We start from the raw sequence: 20,283 nt of genomic DNA, 5'->3' as shown, positions 1-20,283 counted from the left end.
CCAGATCTTCTGGAAACCCACCTGAGCTTCTGCGTGTCAGCGCCTGCAGGACCCTGTTACAGCGGTGGCTTCTTGTCCTTCAACCTCAGGAACCAGCTCCAACTTCTCTTCTGCTGCTTCCTCGCCTCTCTCAGCCCTCCTAGGAGAGAGGAGAGTTGGGGTCTTGCTGGGCTAGACTTCGGCTGAAGGGAATGTCGTGGTTGATTTCATTTTCTATCCAGACCACTGAGATGTCACCCACATGGTGACAGCACTGCTCTGCTTTCTTATCATTTGTCTCCACTGGAGGAGCACCTCTAATTTCCTTCAAGAACTTTCCCTTTGCATTCACAGCTTGGCTGATGATTGGGAGCAAGAGGCCTGCCTTTGGGCGGGGGGGCACAGAGAGACTTGCTCAACAGGGGGTGGCCACAGGCCTTCAATTTATTTTTAAAAAATGCAATATCTTCAGAATAAAGTGAGGTAACTCTATATGTAGACGTACAAGGGGATTTCCCAGGGGAGTTGGCTCACATAGGCCCTTGAAGTCCCACCATTTGCATTTTGCAATTGGGAGAACAGGGTAGCCTGTGGTGGATTTAACCCATGGCCAAAGATCTGAGAACTTGGAGCGGGGTGGAGGGAGGGCATCAATGTGAAGGCCTGAGACCCAGACACTCCAGCTCCTGAGAGCATGAGGGGACAAATGTCCCAGCTCAAGAAGAGACAGGATTGTCCTTCCCTCTGCTTTTCTGTTCTCTCTTGGATCTCAATGGATCATTGATAAGGGAAGCTCTTCCTGAGTCTGTGAATTCGAATGCCAGTTTTTTTCCAGAGACTCCCTCACAAACGCACCTAGAAATATTGTTTAACCAGCTATCTGGGCACCCCTTAGCTCAGTCAGGTGCACACGCTGGATTTGCCATCACCGATATCCACACTCACTCTTCCCAGGGAGGGAGAGTAGGAACAGAAGAGTAGTGGAGAGTTGTATGTGTGCAGGTGGGGGTGAGTGTCTCTGTGGGTGACACACAAGGACTTGGTGACACGTGGCACTGAGCATGAGCTTGGAGGCCTGTGGGTGTCTGGAGCAAGGGGTCAGTGTGGGCAACAAGCATGGAGAAGAAGGAGCTTGGGAGGGAGGCCCGAGTGGGATGCAGAGCCTGCCTGGTGAGCAGGTCTGGCCCCCAGGAGAACACACAAGCCAGTCCTGTCACCGCCCCTGCCTTTTCCTGAGGCCTCCAGGAATCCCTGGGAGGGAGAAGAGCAAGTACAGGCAGTGTGGGACCAACAGAGCGCCCCTCAGCAAACGGCAAGATGGCCCACACTACGTCCAGGGCATGAGTGGTTCCAGGGCCGGAGGCTCAAGGACTGAGCTAGGAGCCTGTTCAGGGAGGCTCCTGCCTGCTGGACCTACGTCTCCTGGGACCGAACCCTGGAGAGGAGACGCTCATGTCACGTCCTACGGGGGGACCCTGGCAGCAGAACAGGCCTCTGAGCTCCAGCTGGGTCTGGGCCCAGGGAGTCTTGTCCCTTGCTGCCACTCTCCTAAGCCCAAGCCTCTCCCCTGAGGTCCAGCCCCTGACAGCAAGACAGGTGCAGCCCGAAACCCCTCCGGAGCTGGACTCATCCTTGGCTTCTCTTGAAACAGCCCCTCCAGGGCCTCAGGCTCCTGCGTCGTTTCCAGGGCAGGCAAGAACTCGAGCCAAGGTCTAGACAAGGTTGGCCCTGGCTGGGGCAGGGTCCCAGAACCTGGGTCCCCTGGGTAGTTCAGGAACAAAGAGTCTGCACAGTGTGGTGGCTTCACATGGGAGGGTGCGCAGTCAGGAAGTGTGGCCCACCATCCAGGGGTGAGGGGCCTGGAGACCTGGGGTCCAACTCTCTCCTACGTCCACCCTGATTTGCTTCTCATGGCCCTGAGCCTGCACTAATATGATAGTGACAGAGAGGGTCAAGGACAACTGCTGTGTTGCTAGCCCCTCCGTCAGCTTACCCTGACTGGCTCAAAACCCAGAAAGGACAAGCAGCTGGTCCAGTGTGTGGAATGTAATCTGGAAACAGCTGAAGACACCACCTGGGGAATGGGCAGGACAATGAGGTGACACAGAGGCAAGGGGACAAACCAAGGCCAGGCTGAGGCCCTGGATGCTCTGCTTGTGGGGACAGCAGGCGGTAATGACAGTCCACACCAGCAGTGCTTTGTTCAACCAGGGCCACAATGTGGGGCTGCTCCGAGTGGGGGAGGGGAGCGCCCACAGCCCGAGCACCGTCCCAGGCCCCCACCCGACAGCCGCCCCAGCCGCCTCACGACCCCAGTTCTGCAGCTGGGGGCCCTCTGCATCGCAGGCTCTTCTCCCTCAGGGTGACAGTGGGCCCGACCAGGGCTGAGGGCAGCTCAAGCTCTGCCTGGCAATGAGGCCAGAGTCCCCGTCCTGGGGTCCTCATGGGACACCTGAACATTCCAATAGTGTCCCCTTACCTGCATCCAGGGCCAGGTCCCCATGGTGTCCTGTCCCCTGAGGTCCCCAGGTCCCCATGGTGCCAGCCACCCAGCACCTGTGTTGTCTCATCTGATCCCCTCCATCCTACGAGCTGGCCCTGGGGTCACCACACACCACAGAGGGGGACGCAGGGAGTGACAGTCTGGAACTCAGTCCCACACCAGGCACTGCCACCCTATCACCCACTTGTCACCTTCCTGAAGGTCTGACGAGATAAAGGAGGGGCCAGTCCAGTGTGTCCCCAACCATGGACCCAAGACCAGGACAGCTCACCTGGCGGGCAGCTGTGTCCACACTTCAGAACCTCTGCAAGTAGTGAGTTCATGGTCTATGGGTCCAACACAGCTGACCTGGGAAGCGCACTGGACAGAACCCCAGGGCAGGAGGCTCCTGTCCACTCCGAACCCTCTGATTCAATCCAAAGAGTTGCTCCCTCCAAAGAGCCAGGGTCAGGGCTGGGATTGTGGCTCAGTGGTAGAGAGCTCGCCTAGCACGGGCGGGACGCAGGTTCGATCCTCAGCACCACATAGAAATAAAGGCATTGTGCTGTGTCCATCTACACCTAAAAAATAAATATTAAAAAAACAGAGCCAGGGTCCCCTCCAGGACTGCACACTCCCCTGGGCTGAGTGACGTCCAGCTGGCGGCCGGCAGCTCTCTGACACCTAGCTGGCTCCCGCTCAGTCACACACAGTGGACTCCTCCATGCCAGGGCCAGGGCCTTGACCACGTGCCTTGGAAAGAATATGTCACCTCCATGTCCTTTGTGGACATGAATTTTCATTTTGTGGTTTGTGTAGTCAGAGGGTAAAATCTGATGTGTAACAAATGCATGAGTTCACCAGGAACGGGCCACCAAGAGCCCGCTCCGAGGAAGTCCTATGTCACCAAATAATAAAATATCTCCGTCTGATTTCAGAAGCACTAGACAGTCAGGAGAGACCACAGGGGACCCGAAAACCTTCAGGCAGGATCTGTCTGGCCGGTCCAGCCTCATTCACTGTGACTCAGGACATCACCGTGGCAGGGGCTCAGCGGTGCCAGCACCGCCAGCTCTACTCCGTGCAAAGTGCCATCTGTGGGAAGATTTAACAACCACTTTTGGAGCAGGGAAAGGGACAGAAAAAAAGCCCACGATGCCCAATGTGCACACAGCTGGATCGAGTATCCCGATTGGGAAACGCTGGAAAATAGGGGAAGGCAAAGTGCATCCAACCCAACCGAGGAAACGTGGGCGTCTCTGCCCCTCGAGACCCACAGTGTCATCATTTCCAACCCTTCTCCCTGGGGACTTGCTTTTTAAAACTCCCAAGACCAATATGTAGCATGAGTCATAGATTCTAAAAATGAAAAATGGGACACTCCAGTCCCAACAAACCCAAGAGCCCGGCAGCTCTCTGGGCGCCCACCTCCAGCCTCTGCTACACACGGCCGACCCGCACCCCCAGCTCCCTGCATGGCCACCCCATGCCTTACGGGGTATCCCCTGCCACCCAGCCCTGGCCACATGTCCCTGCATGAGAAGATGCTCAAGGAAACTCAAGGAAGGGGAAGAGATCAACAAGTCTATACGAGCACCTCCCCTGTGCCCGGGGCTTGCTAGGTGCTGGCAGAGCAAGGAGATCCCATCCCCACTGCCTGAGATGAGAGGTGTGAGGGAAATCAGGGCTTCTGCATCAGCCACAGTGGGTGTCACACACACAGGTCCGTTAGGTCCTTGCAATACCTGCAGATCTCGACACACCCATTCCACTAGGAGGAAAGAGAGAAACGGGCTGGTGGTGCAGACAGAACCTAAACTCAGCCGCTGTCTGCGGGACCTGTTCCTGCTCTTTCTGGAACCCCATGCAGCCCTTTCTCCATAACCCGTGGCTCAGACAGGGGTCAGCAGGCACAAAACAGCATGGCCAGCCCCACCCCAGCCTTGGGCTCCGTCCCCCCTGCATGCACGTTAGACCTGCCCCCAGGACCCACCCCTCCCATCTCTGCAATCTGTCCACTTCTCTAAATTGCTGCTGCCAAGACGGTAGGCCAGACCACCAAGGTCATGGTCACAGGAAGCCATCCTGAGTTCCCAGCAAGCTCATCAGCAGCCAGGCTAATCTTTGAGAAACACAAACCAAGAAATGCCCCCTTCCCCCCACCGTTTAAAATGCTCCAGTGGCTTCCAGTCCCCTGGAGATAAAATGTTCCTTCACAAGGACCCAAATGATTCACCCACCTCCCCGCCTGACCTGACTTGAAGCTCCACACATCTATCCGTCCATCTTTCCAAGGATGCACGTCTCACCAACCTCAGGGCCTTTGCAGATGCTGTTCCCTGGCCTGGAATACCATTCCCCTCTGAGCAGTCCTTCTTCCTTGTGCAGGACTGTTGCAACCATTCCATCCAAAGTTACAGTCCTTCCCAGAACCCCACTCTTTCTCTGAAAAGCCTTCACCAAAAGTTAGAGTTGTGTATTTTTCTATTTATTAGTTAAGTGTTTGTCTCCTCCACTGAGCCATGAACTCAATCGATATCTGGAATTGGGTCTGCTTTGTTCACTGTTGCATTGCTCAGACTGCACCTAGTTGGTGTTACATAAATGCATGGAGGGACTATTTGAATTAATGAATAGGATGACACGGCTGCTCAGCCTGTCTCCCCACTAGTAGGACAAGGCTGTGTGATTTTATTCCTTATGGCTGTCTCAGCTGGTCTCTCCCCACTGAATAGAGTTGACAATTTTGGTGGAATTTGGGTTGAAAAAGCTGTGGTATATCCATGCCATGGGCTACTACTCAGTAATGAAAAGGAACAGACTATTGATCCTCGCAACAACTCGGATGAACTGCAAGAGAGTTACGCCAGGTCAAAGCCAATGTCAGAGGGGTTACAGATTATATGATTCCATGCATCTAAATACATTCTTGAAATGACCAAATTAAAGAGACGAGCAAAGACAGGCAGTTTCAGGGTCAGGCCGGGGGAGGGCGGGTGTGACTGCAAAGGGCGAGTGCCAGGGTGTCCCTTCCTCTGACGGGCAGTCTGCATCTCAGTGGGGCTGTGGCCTGGGCCCTTCTGCCTGTGGGCATACAGATCTATACATGGGATAAAATGTCATAGAGCTACACACAAAGATGCACCCCTCCAGAAAAAAAAAAAACCACACAAATGCATGTAAAAAACTGGTGAAATTCAAGTAAAGTTTTCAGCGTAGTTAATTACAGGATATAGTGACGGACAGGGCTCTGGTCTGGGTGATACCCTGGGGTTATGTAAGATTTGTCACCACTTGGGGAAGCTGGGGGAAGGGCACTCAGGACCACACTTGGTACTATTTCTGCAACTTCTTGTGAGTCTATAATTATTTAAAAAAAAAAAGAATCCCTGAGCCACCCGGGCTCAGACTCCGTCCCCACCTTCCCTACCTGCATCCTTGGGACACCAGGTGACTTCTCCTCCCGCTGCAGGGTTCCCCATGGTACCTGCCCCAGGTGGCTGCTCCTCCATCAGGACGCCCTTAGCAGATGGTCATTAGCTGGGGACCCGTCCGCCTATGCCCACAGGCAGAAGGGCCCATGGCCACAGCCCCACCTCCCTGGCGTGGCTGAGCAATGATAGAAGAAGTCAGACGCAGCGCCCACACCCGGCGCCATGCTTCCCTGGATTCTGAGGGAGGATCAATGTGTTTCCAGGGAACTGGAGATAAAATAAGGGAAAAAATCCTCCTCTGGACTTGATGCCTGTCCTCAAAGAGGCCTGGAGAAGGCCAGCCAGGACTCCAACCTCGGAAACCTTCCTTGCAGACCTATCCCCAATGACAGGGACGGAGAATCTTTAATTGAACCATTTTGGAAAGTTACCCGTCAGCGATGCCACAGGACAAGGGCAGAAGAGGCCCTGGTTTGAGTTACGGGTGGAAACTTTGCCAGTGATCACTGGATTCGAGCAGAAGCTCCATGCCCGGGAGCCTGCTTGGGTCTGTGGCTTGGGGATGGGACGGCAAGTCTGGTTTGGGTTCCATCCAGGTTCTGGTGGGGGAAATCAAAAACCAGAAAAGAGCTTGTGGCCACACAGAAAGCAGCAACCGTGTCTAGGCTGAAACGAGCCGGCGTGGGCACGATGTTGTCTTAACCGTTGGCTACAGCCGGAGTGATTGTCTACCCAGGCAAGGGCTGGAAGAGACAAAGGGGGTCTGAAGTGAATTAGGAAGCTGACTCGGCCCAGCGTAGAGCAAGCCCCAGATGAGAGTCCGTAGGGACCCATCTTGGCTCTGCCCTGGATTCACTGTGCAACCGCAATCAAGGTCCTTTCTCTCTCTGGGCCTCAGTTTCCCTGACTTCAACATTTGCTAAGTTCTGAGGTCCCTGTCTGATCCTGACATTCACCGACAGAAGTTTCTCAGCCATGGCACTGTGGACGCTCTGAGCCCACATCCCGAGGGAGCTATGCCCCCAGTGTAGACCAGACACCCTTGTCTCTTTCCACCGTATCAGAATTTATTGACTAATGGTGATTCGCAAGCTACACCCAGTTTCACGGGTTGTAATTCACCAAGTACTCACCTGGCATTCTTGGGCTGTGCAATCGCAAATTCTTTTATTCCCTCTTGATTTTTACTTTCTGCAAAAATCAAGTCACATATCATGCTTGACACAAGCTTTATATGTATGTAACAGAAAGAGTAAGGAAGGGCTAGGGAGGCCACAGGGGCACCGGATGCCGAGAGCAAAGGCAGAGAGGACAAGCAAAGGCCAAGCATCCCCGGTGGTCAGGTAAGGGTGTAACCACAGAATGGTCAGGTGCAATTTCAGAGTGTCGGCCTGAGCTGCGTTATTGTCACGAGCAGGAGAGGCTACGCTGAGCTCAAGCCCAGGGTCGGAGAATCAGAGGTTTGTCTCTGTGGAAGTTTTTCTGAGCAAGTCATGACCGAGTGGCAGGGTCAGTGGACCACCATGTCCAGTCTCGGTCGGGGTCTCCTTTTCTCATAGCTCTTAGGTGAGGGGGCTACAGGTGGTGGGGTTGATAAGCTTTTGTGTCTGATGTTCCTGATATGATTTAAGATGATCCTGTGTCCCAGGTGCTCCTGATTTCATTTGATAAGTTGGTTGATATCAATTACTTATCAATTCGTACCTTTGGTGCTGGGCAGGGGTGGTTGTTGACTGGTACGAACGAGGTGTGCACTCATTCTTCCTTGGTACCTGTGCTCAAAATGGAGTAGCTCCTGGCTTTATAAAGTAGAGCACCTGGGGTCAGGCTCAGCCTGAGACCTGCAGTTCCACTCATCACCAGCAGGGCCCAGCCTGCTCTCCAGGTAGAGCCTAGGCCTGGGGTTCCTGTGGGTGGGGGAATCCGTGGCTCCAGGCCTGCCACCAGCCCCTTGTGACACTCCAGGATCCAGTCTGCGGGATACCTGGGTGGCCCAGTGGGGAGAAGGCTCAGCCCGAGGTGTGGCTCTCTCTGTCCCCTGCTTGCACACAGGGCCGGGGACTTTGGAGTCAGCAGCGCTGCGTGTCCCGGCTCTGTGTTAACCATTCAGGGACCTTGAGCGTCAGCCCTGGAGCCAGCCTCTCACCTCTCTCCACGATGGGGGGATAAGTCACAAACTACCCAGGATGGTGGCCCAGGAAGTCCTCTCCCAGCAGGAATGAACCCTTATGAAGGGGCCCTCTCGATGACCGCAGGACCTGGCTGGGGCCACCACTGTCCCTGCCATGCCCTTCGCGGTTCACCCTTGTGGCCTGAACTCAGAGGCGGAGTGAGCCTTCACAGGGGGCCATTGATGCAGGACAGCAGTGTTAAAGGGAGGACCCCTGTCTGCGGTCCGAAGACCCCAGAGAGCTGGTGTCGTGAGGATCCGGTAAAATGAGGGAGAGATTTGGATCCCTGAAGCCAGAGCCTGAGGTGCGCTGGGCCAGCTGGACGGTACCAGTCAGTCCCGGAGTTGGCCGCACACTTGGAGGTCACATCAGCCTCTCTTGCTCAGATGTCAATGTATTTATTAACAGTGCAAATTAACACATTGACCAGCACATAAATGCAAGCTTGAGGACTGCTTAGTGTATTTGAATTTGTATGTATCTACAACCTGGATAGTATTCATTACAATTATTAAAGAAATCCTTCTAACAGGGACCCAGAGGATGATGTTCTGAAATTGGGTGACCCTTGGACATAGCTCTTAGGAAGTAAATGACAACCCTGTCTGAGCCCTGATTTGACAGGGAAATCCCCAAACTCTTCCAGCAGCCTGTCCCCAAGAGCCATCAAGCCCCTGGCCCTGAGCTAGAGGCGGCCATCCCCACCTGCACACTGGGCAAGGCCATCGGTGACCTCATCACCATCACTGTCCCTCACTCCAGCCCTTGCCTCCCCGTGCCCTCCCACTGCGGTCCTCGGCTCCTGTCCCCATGGATGTGTCACCAACTGTTGCCACCGCTCCTGAACCTTTAACACCCGTCCACCCTCCATCCCTCTCTCCGCCTTGTTTCTCCGTGGTCCTGGTGGCTGGCACCCCGCGTGCCCTGAGGAACACGAGCTGGGAGACTCCCGGGGATCCTGAGGGGGCTCCACGCAGGGGCTCATGGCCGCCATGCAGGCGGAGGACTGCCGAGTCCACTGGTAGGAAGACAGAATAGAACTTTTAAAGGAGGGGGGGAATGGGGGGAAGCCTGACTCTTCTGTCGATTACCTCATCTACACCCGGAACCTGCCAGTGTTTCCAGACCCCATGGTGGAGGTGAGAGGCTGGCTCCAGGGCTGACGCTCAAGGTCCCTGAATGGTTAACACAGAGCCGGGACACGCAGCGCTGCTGACTCCAAAGTCCCCGGCCCTGTGTGCAAGCAGGGGACAGAGAGAGCCACACCTCGGGCTGAGCCTTCTCCCACTGGGGTCCACCTGGTATCCCGCAGGCTGGGTCCTGGAGTGTCACAAGGGGCTGGTTGGTGGCAGACCCGGCACTTGGAGCCACGGCTGTGGGGTCCCCCCACCCACAGGAACCCCAGGCCCAGGCCCTGCCCCTGTTCCTGCCGGTCCGAGCTGTCGGCTCTCATCAGCGCGGGGCCTCTGACGTACAAAACCCAGGCCCTGCCTCGGGCTGGTGTTGGGTTTCTACGACACAGTAAATCGGTGTGTTTTTATTTCTCCATCTGTAAACATCTCTCCATCTAATACGGTAACTGCTGTTTATACAGAGCTATAAAAACAGAGGTCAGAGCACAATAAGATTATAGTCTTACTTCAATACATCCAACCCATAATAAAATAAAATCTTACAAACGATCCAGAGGACCCGTTTAGGGGTTCTTGAAGAATTAATGTCTGTCATATGTAAGGATTCTATCTGGGCATAATATTTTCCACAGCTGTCAGGACCCATTTAAAAGGCAATATCCTTTTGCTGGCACTTGATTTAGACTCTGTTTATACCATGTGGAGGACTGTTAATTCTGTGATGTCTGACTCAGGGGTGTTGGATTACATGAGGCCACCACCAACAGGGTGACACATGACATGGCTGGTGTGAGGTCGGGGAGCAGCCCCTGTCGCTGATGAGGTGTGCCCACAGGGACCAGGCCCGGCCCTGGCAGAAGGGATGTTCTGTTTTCCAGGCTGGTGGCAAGAAGAGCTGAACAGGACGTGGCCAGCCATGTGTGGGGGAGGGGCGGGAAAGTCCCCTTGTCCCCTGAAGCCCCGGCTTCCCGATCAGTGGGTGGAGAACCAGCCGTCCATCTGGCAGGGTGCGGCCAACTGAACTGGGTCCCCCTGCTGTTTGCATGAAGTCCCAACTCCCACTTCCTCAAAATGTGACTGTCCTTGGAGAAAGGACTTTTAAAGGGGTGAGTAGGTAAAATGAGATCACCCAGGTGGACCCTAATCCAGTAGGACTGGTGGCCTTACAGGAAGAGGAGATGAGGACTCGGAACCTGCAGGGAAGGCTACGTGGAGACAAAGGGACTCCGAAGAAGCCCCACTCCTGACACCTTGACGTGGGACACGCAGCCTCCAGAAGTGTCAGAAAATGACACCCCCAGCCTGTGAGTCTTCGTTACAGCAGCCCGATGCCCAAGGCACAGGGGGTTTCAAGGTCCGGGGACACCACGGCTGACGGTGCTAGGCCCTCGAGTGGCCATGCTCATCTTTGTAGTGGGTGTGCACCTGTCCTTAGAAAGAGCACTTCCTGCTCAGGCCACCATGGAGCGTGAGATGCTTTTGTTCCCAGTGAAGCTGATGCCCTTGAGTCCTCTGTCCTTACCCCCTCTAGTGACAATCTCTTCCCATGATGTCCACACCCACCGAGGACTCTGAGATGTTCAACTCTAGCCAAGTCCTGTCCCCTGAAACTCTCAAGGCCTCCTCACCTTGCTCATCCTCCCCACGAGTCTCCTCAGACCCCAGCTGACCACGGCTGGCTCCCTCACTCCCTCACCTGCTCCTCCACGCCTCATCCTTGAGTGCTTGCCGCCATCTTGGGAGTGGCATATTCTGTGGCTCACACCCACACCCACACCCAGCACCTTCAGCTTCAGCGGCCCATTTGTCCAGATCCAGCCACTTCCCACTCCCTCCGAGGAGCTCAACCTGACAGAGCCACCACCACCTGTCACCTCCTTACCTCCACCTGGATGCACTCATTTCCTATGGCTGCTATGACACATGAGCCCAGCCTCAGGGCCTAGATAGGCACACGGTCCTGCAAAGCAGAAGTCTAGACTAAAATCAGGGCTGGTTTCTTCTGGACGATCAAGGACAGAATCCATTTCTTTGCCTTGTCCAGTTGCTCTCATTCCTTGGCTCACAGCCCCTCCCTCTACCTTCAAAGACTGCAGTACAGTGTCTTCCACCCCCACCCCTGATTCCTCACCTGGTTCAGAGGAACCCAGAGGGCCCAGGGGAGCCTCTCACTCAGCTCCTGAGGCCTTGGAACTCCTCTTCTTCCATCCCTGCCATTCACCCCTCTCTAACTCTCTTCTCACAGAACCTTCTGGTTCTTTCTGGAACACACCAAACATCTCCCACCCTCGGGACCTTGGTCCTTTCCATCCCTCTGCACTCTGCTCCCAGAAACCTGTGCTGCCTGCAGGAACCTGCTGAAATGCCCCTGATTTCAGAGAATCCCTCCCAGATCATTCTGTCTATTGACAATCCCTCCCCATCTTCTGTTCTTCCAAACCTCCCCTGGCTGCGTTTTCTGAATGGGCTTTCTCACTGTCTATCGTGTGTCTTTGCACACTGTCTGTCTCTATGGGAACAGGATGTGACCTGCCTTCTCCCTGGTCCCCCCCAGCTCCAGCTAGCCCAGGGGAGTTGCACTCACTGTCATGGTTGAATAGAGAGGTGTGCACTTTGAGGAATCAGTGGTTGAGGACGAAACCTGAGAAAAGTCGCCGCTGCTGTTCTTGAGGCAGAGAATGTCCGCGTTGGAAGACCCTTCAGGATCTCTCTGTCCCACCTAATCCAGTTAAGAGCTCCCCACAGAGATCTGCCTGGCAGGTGGCTCACCTCCTCAGGTGGAAGAGCTGAACTTCTCCTACTTCTCTCGGAGTCCCTTGATGGGGGTAAAGGCCGGCCTTCATCTTTTGAGTTCCAGGATTCCAGTAAAGAACCTAATAGAGATTGTGTTCTCAATACATGCTTGAAAGATGTATGCATGCACGTGTGGATGGATGGATGGGTGGATGGATGGATGGATGGATGGATGGATGGATGGAAGGGTGGGTGGATGGATGGATGGATGGATGGATGGAAGGGTAGATGGATGGATGGATGGATGGATGGATGGATGGATGGGTGGATGGATGGATGCATGGATGGATGGATGGAAGGGTAGATGGATGGATGGATGGATGGATGGATGGATGGATGGATGCATGGATGGATGGATGGAAGGGTAGATGGATGGATGGATGGATGGATGGATGGATGGATGGAAGGGTGGGTGGATGGATGCATGGATGGATGGATGGATGGATGGATGGGTGGATGGATGGAAGGGTGGGTGGATGGATGGATGGATGGATGGAAGGGTGGGTGGATGCATGGATGGATGGATGGAAGGGTGGGTGGATGGATGGATGGATGGATGGATGGATGGATGGATGGATGGAAGGGTGGGTGGATGGATGGATGGATGGATGGATGGAAGGGTGGGTGGATGCATGGATGGATGGAAGGGTGGGTGGATGGATGCATGGATGGATGGATGGATGGATGGATGGATGGGTTGATGGATGGAAGGGTGGGTGGATGGATGGATGGATGGATGGATGGATAGATGGGTGGGTGGATGGAAGGGTGCGTGGATGGATGGATGGATGGATGGATGGATGGGTGGATGGATGGATGCATGGATGGATGGATGGAAGGGTGGATGGATGGATGGATGGATGGATGGATGGATGGATGGATGGAAGGGTGGGTGGATGGATGCATGGATGGATGGATGGATGGATGGATGGATGGATGGGTGGATGGATGGATGGATGGGTGGATGGATGGAAGGGTGGGTGGATGGATGGATGGATGGATGGATAGATGGGTGGGTGGATGGATGGATGCATGGATGGAAGGGTGGGTGGATGCATGGATGGATGGATGGAAGGGTGGGTGGATGCATGGATGGATGGATGGAAGGGTGGGTGGATGGATGGATGGATGGATGGATGGAAGGATGGGTGGATGCATGGATGGATGGAAGGGTGGGTGGATGGATGCATGGATGGATGGATGGATGGATGGATGGATGGATGGGTGGATGGATGGAAGGGTGGGTGGATGGATGGATGGATGGATGGATAGATGGGTGGGTGGATGGATGGATGGATGGATGGAAGGGTGGGTGGATGGATGGATGGATGGATGGATGGAAGGGTGGGTGGATGCATGGATGGATGGATGGATGGATGGATGGATGGATGGATGGATGGAAGGGTGCGTGGATGGATGGATGGATGGATGGATGGATGGATGGATGGATGGAAACCAGTGACATGGAGCTCAGCCTCTTTCAAGGCATCCAGTGGTCACTGGAGAGGACAGATAGACACAAAGCCCTTCCTTGAGTTGCACTGAAGTCCACTTCCCTGTGTGACAGAACTCTGTCTCTCTGAGAACTGCCTTCATTCCATTTCCTGTAGGTTTCTAGGCAGAAGAAAAGGGCGACAGATCTGTAGGTCTCTCCTCTGCTCTGCTCTGGGCTCCCAGCTGCCACTCTGCTAGAACTCTCGCCCACTGGGCTGTAGCCTGTTGGGGGCATTTCCTCCGGATACCACCAGCTATTGACTCCCAGCAAAATGTCCAGGACACCAGGAAACTCCTGTTGAAGGAAGACTGAGGTCCCAAGGGACAGCACCCTCCTACCCCACAGCAGGTCCCCCAACCTGATCTGCTGGTTCACCCAGGGGTGACTCCATTCCAGAAGCACCTCCCACAGGTGGCCACGGGGAGATGGAGTTTGTGACCCCCTTGAGATAAGCCAAGGTCATGTACTTCATGCCTGTTCTCAGAAAGCTTCAGAAAAAAGTACAGGAATGCTTTTTAACTGTATTAAACACCAGACTCACATCTTCACCTCCTTCCCTCTCAGAAGAAACCAGCAAGATGGCTTCACTGCCCGCTCTGTGGACAGGGGAGATGAAGCTGGCTTGGGACTGGTAACAGTGCACGGTGCAGAACCAGGATCCCCGCGAGCCCAGAGCAGTTACCTGTGGAGGGGCTGGACTGGAGGACACGGCACCACATACTCTCGTCTCGTTTCTCTTCCATTCCTCTGAAGCTTCTCGAGCACAGAGTGGGAAACTGGCTCCGGTCGGAGACACAAAGGCGAGCATGGCCGAAGTGGGCCTGGTCTTGGTGTCCTCTCCCCCAGACACCAGCCCTGTCTCCTGCTCTGTTCCTACCTGTCCTGGATCCCCTCTCACCCCCACAGCTCCCCGGCTTGACTCCCCTCCTGGACCATTCTGTGGGCCAGAAGGATCCAGTGAATTTCAGGATGTTCAGTTCTGTGCTCCCACCTCTCCAGCGATCTGCTCCCCAAAGACGAATGACAATTGTTCAGAGAACAGAACCCAACAGGGTGGGTTTATGTGTGATGTCCGAGTGTGTGCGCATCGTTTTATTTAATGATTTGGCTCCCGTCATTACACAGGTTGGTCAGGTCCACACTCTGCAGAGAGGACCCTCAGGCTGGTGCTGTAGTTCCAGGCTGTCTGCTGCAGAATTTCCTCCTGCTCAGGCCAGTCTTCATTCTAGCCATGCCTTCAGCTGATTACCTGAGGCCCACCGACATTGTGGAAGGCGATTCCTCAGAGTCCACGGGTTTACATGATCATCTCATCCAAGGGTCCCCTCTCAGAAACATCTCCTCCCTTAGAAAGGAGTGATGTTTGACCAAATAAAGGCTCCGGCTCCAGGTGTGCCACTGCTCCATCTGTTACCCACCAGCCTGGGGATCTTGGACAGGTCGTCTCGTATGTCTGGGTCATTGATGGAATGTGACAGTGTCCCTGAGAGGTCAGCAGAGTGGCTAGCACAAAAAGGTGTTCAGAAAATGCAGTTCTCCTGCAGCATGTTCCCGTGGCTGCCCGGCTGAAGGCTGCCTTCCACCCTACTTTGACTCGGCCACTGGTCCCTGGGCCTCTCTCATGTGCCTGGACTTTGCTAGGTCTTCAGCTCCACCCCGTCCCCTCCTTGGGCACAGATGGGCCGCTGCCTCCATCTGGACTCCGTGCCTGATGCTCCGGTCACCCTGGCTCCCTGGCAAACCGCCCGGCGCACAGTGAGGGCTTCATCTGTGGTTTTTGTTATTATTATTGGAAAGTGTTCCCAGGGCGCCTGTGCCTGTCCCCCGCGGTCAGCCGGCTGGCTGCAGGGATGGACAGCACACAGCAGCAGCATTCTGCCTGTGAAAACATTGTGGTGCCATTTTCTGACCCGCAAAGATATTTTTACAATGGAAACGCAGGTCTGGCTGGGGGCGGCTCCGTCTCGCTGCTTGTTTAGCTCCTTGGGAAAATAAACAAGAGTGAATTTGTGGACACTCGGGAATGGACTCCAATCACACAAGGCGACACTCTGCACCCCCCACGGCAAGCCCCCCTCCACACACCAGGCCACAGAACCTCCAACCAGGTCGCTGGACCCCAGACTGAATCACTGCCCGTCGCCCGGCAGGTTGTGCAGTGCAGGCCCTGCGGTGGGGGGAGCAGCCGGGGCGCAGGGTGCTCCTCTGACCCTCAGGGGAGGTGACAAAGCCCAGAGTGGGAAGGGACCTGCCCGAGAGCACCAGGAAAGAGCCTGCTGGCTGTCCTATGAGCTTGGATGTCTGGTGATGCTTAAGGAGCACACGCTGATTCCTGAGGGAAGCCAGACCCACTGCTTTCTAAGGGAGGAGAATGTGGTGAGGGGAGGTCACCCAGGCCACCGGAGCCTGGGATCTTCCCTCTTCCCTTTGGGAAACCCTCTCCCAGTCCTGGCTGGCTGTTTCCCCGTCGGTTCACTTTGTCATTGAGCACATGACTTACCAGAAAACTGTCTCCCAGTGCCACGCTAAGTGGACAGCCGTGGCCAGGCCACTACATAAAGAGTGCACTGTCCTCTTTAAGATGGCGGGTCCCTGCAATGGAATGTGACCCAGAAACTAAAGGAACCAACCACCCGTGCACCAACCACATGGACCTCCCAGATGTCACGTGGAGTCACAGACGCCAGGCAGAAATCAGAGGGCACCAGAGAGCAAGCGTGGGCGTCCGGCCTGTGTCTCCAATCAGACATCTTACTGGATGAGGGTGGGGTGCACTTTCAGGTAACTCACCCCGAGGTCCTGAAGGAGGCTGCCCTGAGTGCCTGGCGAGGTCCACTCACACAGGAGACCACGGGAAACCGTGGTTCTCAGCTCTTCCCATCCGTGCCCCCTTGAACTCCCAGGTGTTGAAAACCTTGGGGTGGACGACCCTGGAGACGAAGCTGGGCCTGCCTGGGCCACTCCTGCAGCCCGCGGGGCCCGAGCTCCTGTGTTCAGCCACAGATAAAGGACAGTCTTAATAGCGAGTTCCCCTTGAATACAAAATGCCAGCGGACAAGGCCACTGTTCCTTCTCGTTAGTGGAAAGATACAGCAGTGTGTGCGCTAGGCACAGGGGACCTGACCTAGGCCTGTGTGGCATGTGACATCTAGAGGGCCCGGAGCACCCCTCAGGTACACAGCATTAGACCTGTGACCAGCAGTGCAGCAGGGCTGAGAGGCAGCAGGGAGCTGTTGGGGAGGCCTGGCCTCATCTGGGGTGCAGGGACGTCTTCCCAAAAGACAAGGCACCTCATGGATGAGGTACCATTGACCAGGAGGCAGAAGGTCAGGGAGGGCAGCAAGTGGGGAACCTCGTGGACAAAGCCCTGAGAAGGCTCTGTGCATGGATGGGGGGAGAGGAGCAGGGGGGAGGGGAGCAGGAGGAAATGCTGACCAAGAGGATGGAGAGGGGTGGACCTTCATCAGTCCTAAGACGTGCACGCCTGGTGACCAGCGGGGGGAGGGTGGCAGAGATTCAGCATGGGGCCAGTGCTTCCACAGAGCACCTGCAGAGAGATGAGTTTGAACACCCCCAAGACCCTGCATGTCCTCTCTTTCTTATCAACACCCAATGCCAGCATTTACAGAACCCAGCTCCTGTCCAAATCCTGGCCAGGCACAGAGGCGCTGGAGAAGCAAGGCCAGTCTCAGCCAGCGAAACTCTGCAGGAACGAGCATCTCGGTGAACCACAGGGGCTTGGTACGAAGTTCTGGGTGGCTGATGCAGCAGTCCTTGCCCACCCTGGAGCAGCGAGGGGCAATGCGCACTCTTCTCTGGAGACCTGGGCATCTGTGCTTCCTGCCTCCGTCACAGACCACACGACGATGCAGATTGACTGTAACCTGAGCCCCCCTCAAAAGCAGGAACTCTGCTTCCTCTCCCAGTCCATCCTCAGCTGCCCCGGGAGCCCCACTCAGTTGCCATCGATGTGCTCATGACCACATCTCAGGGCCCCCAGTGTGTCCACCATGGTTTAGAGACATGGAGGCATCTGAGGCCAATAAGGTCAACCCAGAGGAGTTCCTGGCTCTGAGTCAGGGAGACTCATGAAAGTGCCACGGAGTGGGCAGGTGGACGTGCCCGGGGGGCGCTAGGGTGTCTGTGGGTCTGGATGGGGAGAGTCCTGGAGGGAGGTGCTGGAGGAACAGGTGCTGGCCAAGGCCCATGCACACTCATTTCATGGGGCTGCTTGTAACAAAAAGCACAAATCGATGAACTTAAAACAGTGGAAATCCATTATTTCACAACTCTGGAATCTGGAAGTCAAAATCAAGGCGACGGCAGGACCACGCTCCCTCTGAATCTCAGCGGAGACTCCTCCCTCGCCTCTTCCAGTGCCACTGGCTCTGCCCAAGCTCTGTCCCCATCTGACCATGGGCTTCTCCTCTCTGTGAGTCACCGTGTCTTCATGTGGCCTTCAATAAGGACACCCGTCACTGGATGGGGGGGTCCATTTGGGTCAGTACGACCTTATCTCAGTGGCATCTACAATGACCCTATTCCAAATAAGGACACATTTACAGACTTCTGGGGTCGGGGCTTCAGCATATCTTTTGTGGGGACACAATAGAGGAACAGCTCACAATAGAGGAACCCCAACCCTGGGGCCCAGGAGCTCCGCTGCTGCCCTCAGGACAGCCTCCCCACGAGTCCGTCCCCCACGGGCTCCTGCCATCTCCGACCAGCTCCAGCCTGCACTCCCCGTGCCCCTGGGGACCCTCCAACAGTGAATTCCCTGCCTGTAAACTCTGGCCCATTGGCTGTAAACTGTTTGTAAGGTTTTAAATAAACACTCCAACCCCTCTGAAGTCTGGTGACTCACTCACCCGGGGCCTTGGCACTTCTCAGCAGACCCCACAGCCCCAGTCCCCAAAAACAAACCCGTGGGCAGAGCCACCCACAGAGGCCAGTGAGGAGGGCTCCCATGGCAGTAGCCCAAACCCAGGCATGCTGCGACCCTGCCAGAGCCGGCCCCGGGGTGGGGACATAACCCGGGAAACGGGAGGGGCATTTTCCTCTTCTCCCCGTGCTTCCCGCCCAGCACGGGAAGGGGGACCTTGGGGACCTTCCCTTGCCAGCCCTGGTTCCCCCATGTTGCCCTGGGAGGTCCGACTCTGCGGGGAGAGTTCAGTGAACAGCCTTCGGCCCCTCAGCTGAGCGGAGCCGACCACGGGTCCTTCCCTTGCCATTTGGAATTCAGGTACCTCGGTTTCCCTGTCAAAAAGATGGATGCTACTTGTCTCCTAGTAGCATCTTGATACCACTCGATAGCCAGGGTCACCAGCTGAGGGAAAAGTGTAGCCCTCAGATTTTAAATGCTTTTAAATAGTGACCATCCAAGGAGCCCTAGCCTCAAAATCTGAATTTCAGGCTTCCCCTGACACATGATTTCAGGCAGTGGGGAGCAGGCATTGCCTTCTGGGGGCCCGTGAGTGGCAGGGCTGGCGGCTCCTGGTCCTGGGCTGAGGGCCACTTGTGTACACCGTCACCCTGCTGCTGCCATAGTGAAGAGGAAGGGAAGAGATCTTCAAGTCCTGCAGTCCACCAAGTGGGACAGCGAGAGATCCAGGAGTAAAAAGGAAGGCACGGCCTCCACTATCAGACTCCATCTCACTCTGCCCAGCCCAGTCTTTGTGGGGAGACCACCTGAGTTTTAGTCTCAGCATTGTGTTTCCAGAAGGCTCCACCAAAAAGCACCCATAAAACTGGACGTTGGCCTTGCGCTGTGAGCAAGGGCTCCAGACACCCTTGGGAGCTGGACCCCAGCCTCCACCCTGGTTGTGCGGCCTCAGCCTGATTGTGCAGCCTCTCCTAGCTCCGCTCTCATCCGCCAAGAGTGCCTGCTGCACAGAGGAAGCAAGTGGTCAGGAGAACCTAAAGTGGGAGAAATGGTCAGTACGCTGACCGGAGCCATTCTTATGGTTGTGGTTGTTTCTCTGGCTGCTGCTGGTGAAGGGCTTCTGTTTACCTCTCGGGAAGCAGATTTGGGTAGGTTGAGCAGGGGAGGCAGGACCCCAGAAACGCCAGCAGGGAGATGGGGAAATGAGACAGGAAAACAACTGGCCACGTCACCGTCCCCACTCTGTGGACAATGGAAGGTTCTGCTGGGGAGCCCCGGGGACAGGCAGCATCCAGCCCCACCCCCTAAGCATGGATGCTGTGGTATTGATACCCCAAATCCTGCAGCTCCTTGGTTGAAGCCCACTGCCAGGGCCTGGCGACCCCCTGGCCCTTCTGACCAGAAGAGCAGTGGGCAGAGGGGCTTCTGCTGCCAGAGAAAGCTGTCAGCAGGAAAGCACAGCGCGGCACCAGGAGCACAGTGGTCGTCCCTGAGGTTGGGACAGGGCACTCGGAGTGCCCGCAGGTCTGCTCTTCCCCTCCGCATGGGTGCCATGGTCCAGGTTTGATTAACTGGAAAGTGTGTAGGACTCGCCCTCCCCACCAGGAACTGGGCAAAACTGATAATGTGCAGAAGTCCCTCACATTTCCCATGTCCCTTGTGTCCCCTGGATCTCTACTGGACAGGAACACCTGAGTTAGCCCGCCCCTGTTTGTGAAAACTGGACAGGCCATGCCTTCTGCGGGCCCCCCACCGACCTGGCCCATTGGACAGTATTATCCCCAAGGCAGGATGAGGCCTGGGTGTTACGGGGCTTGCTGACCACGGTTAGGATGGGAAACTCCCTGGACGGTGGCCTTTTGGCACCAGAGACCACGCAGGCTACCCAGTGGCTCCCCTAAGTATCCTGTTCAG

The sequence above is a fragment of the Urocitellus parryii genome, chromosome 6, assembly GCF_045843805.1.
Source record: "Urocitellus parryii isolate mUroPar1 chromosome 6, mUroPar1.hap1, whole genome shotgun sequence".
NCBI lineage: Eukaryota > Metazoa > Chordata > Mammalia > Rodentia > Sciuridae > Urocitellus > Urocitellus parryii.
This window is presented reverse-complemented; position numbering follows the sequence as displayed.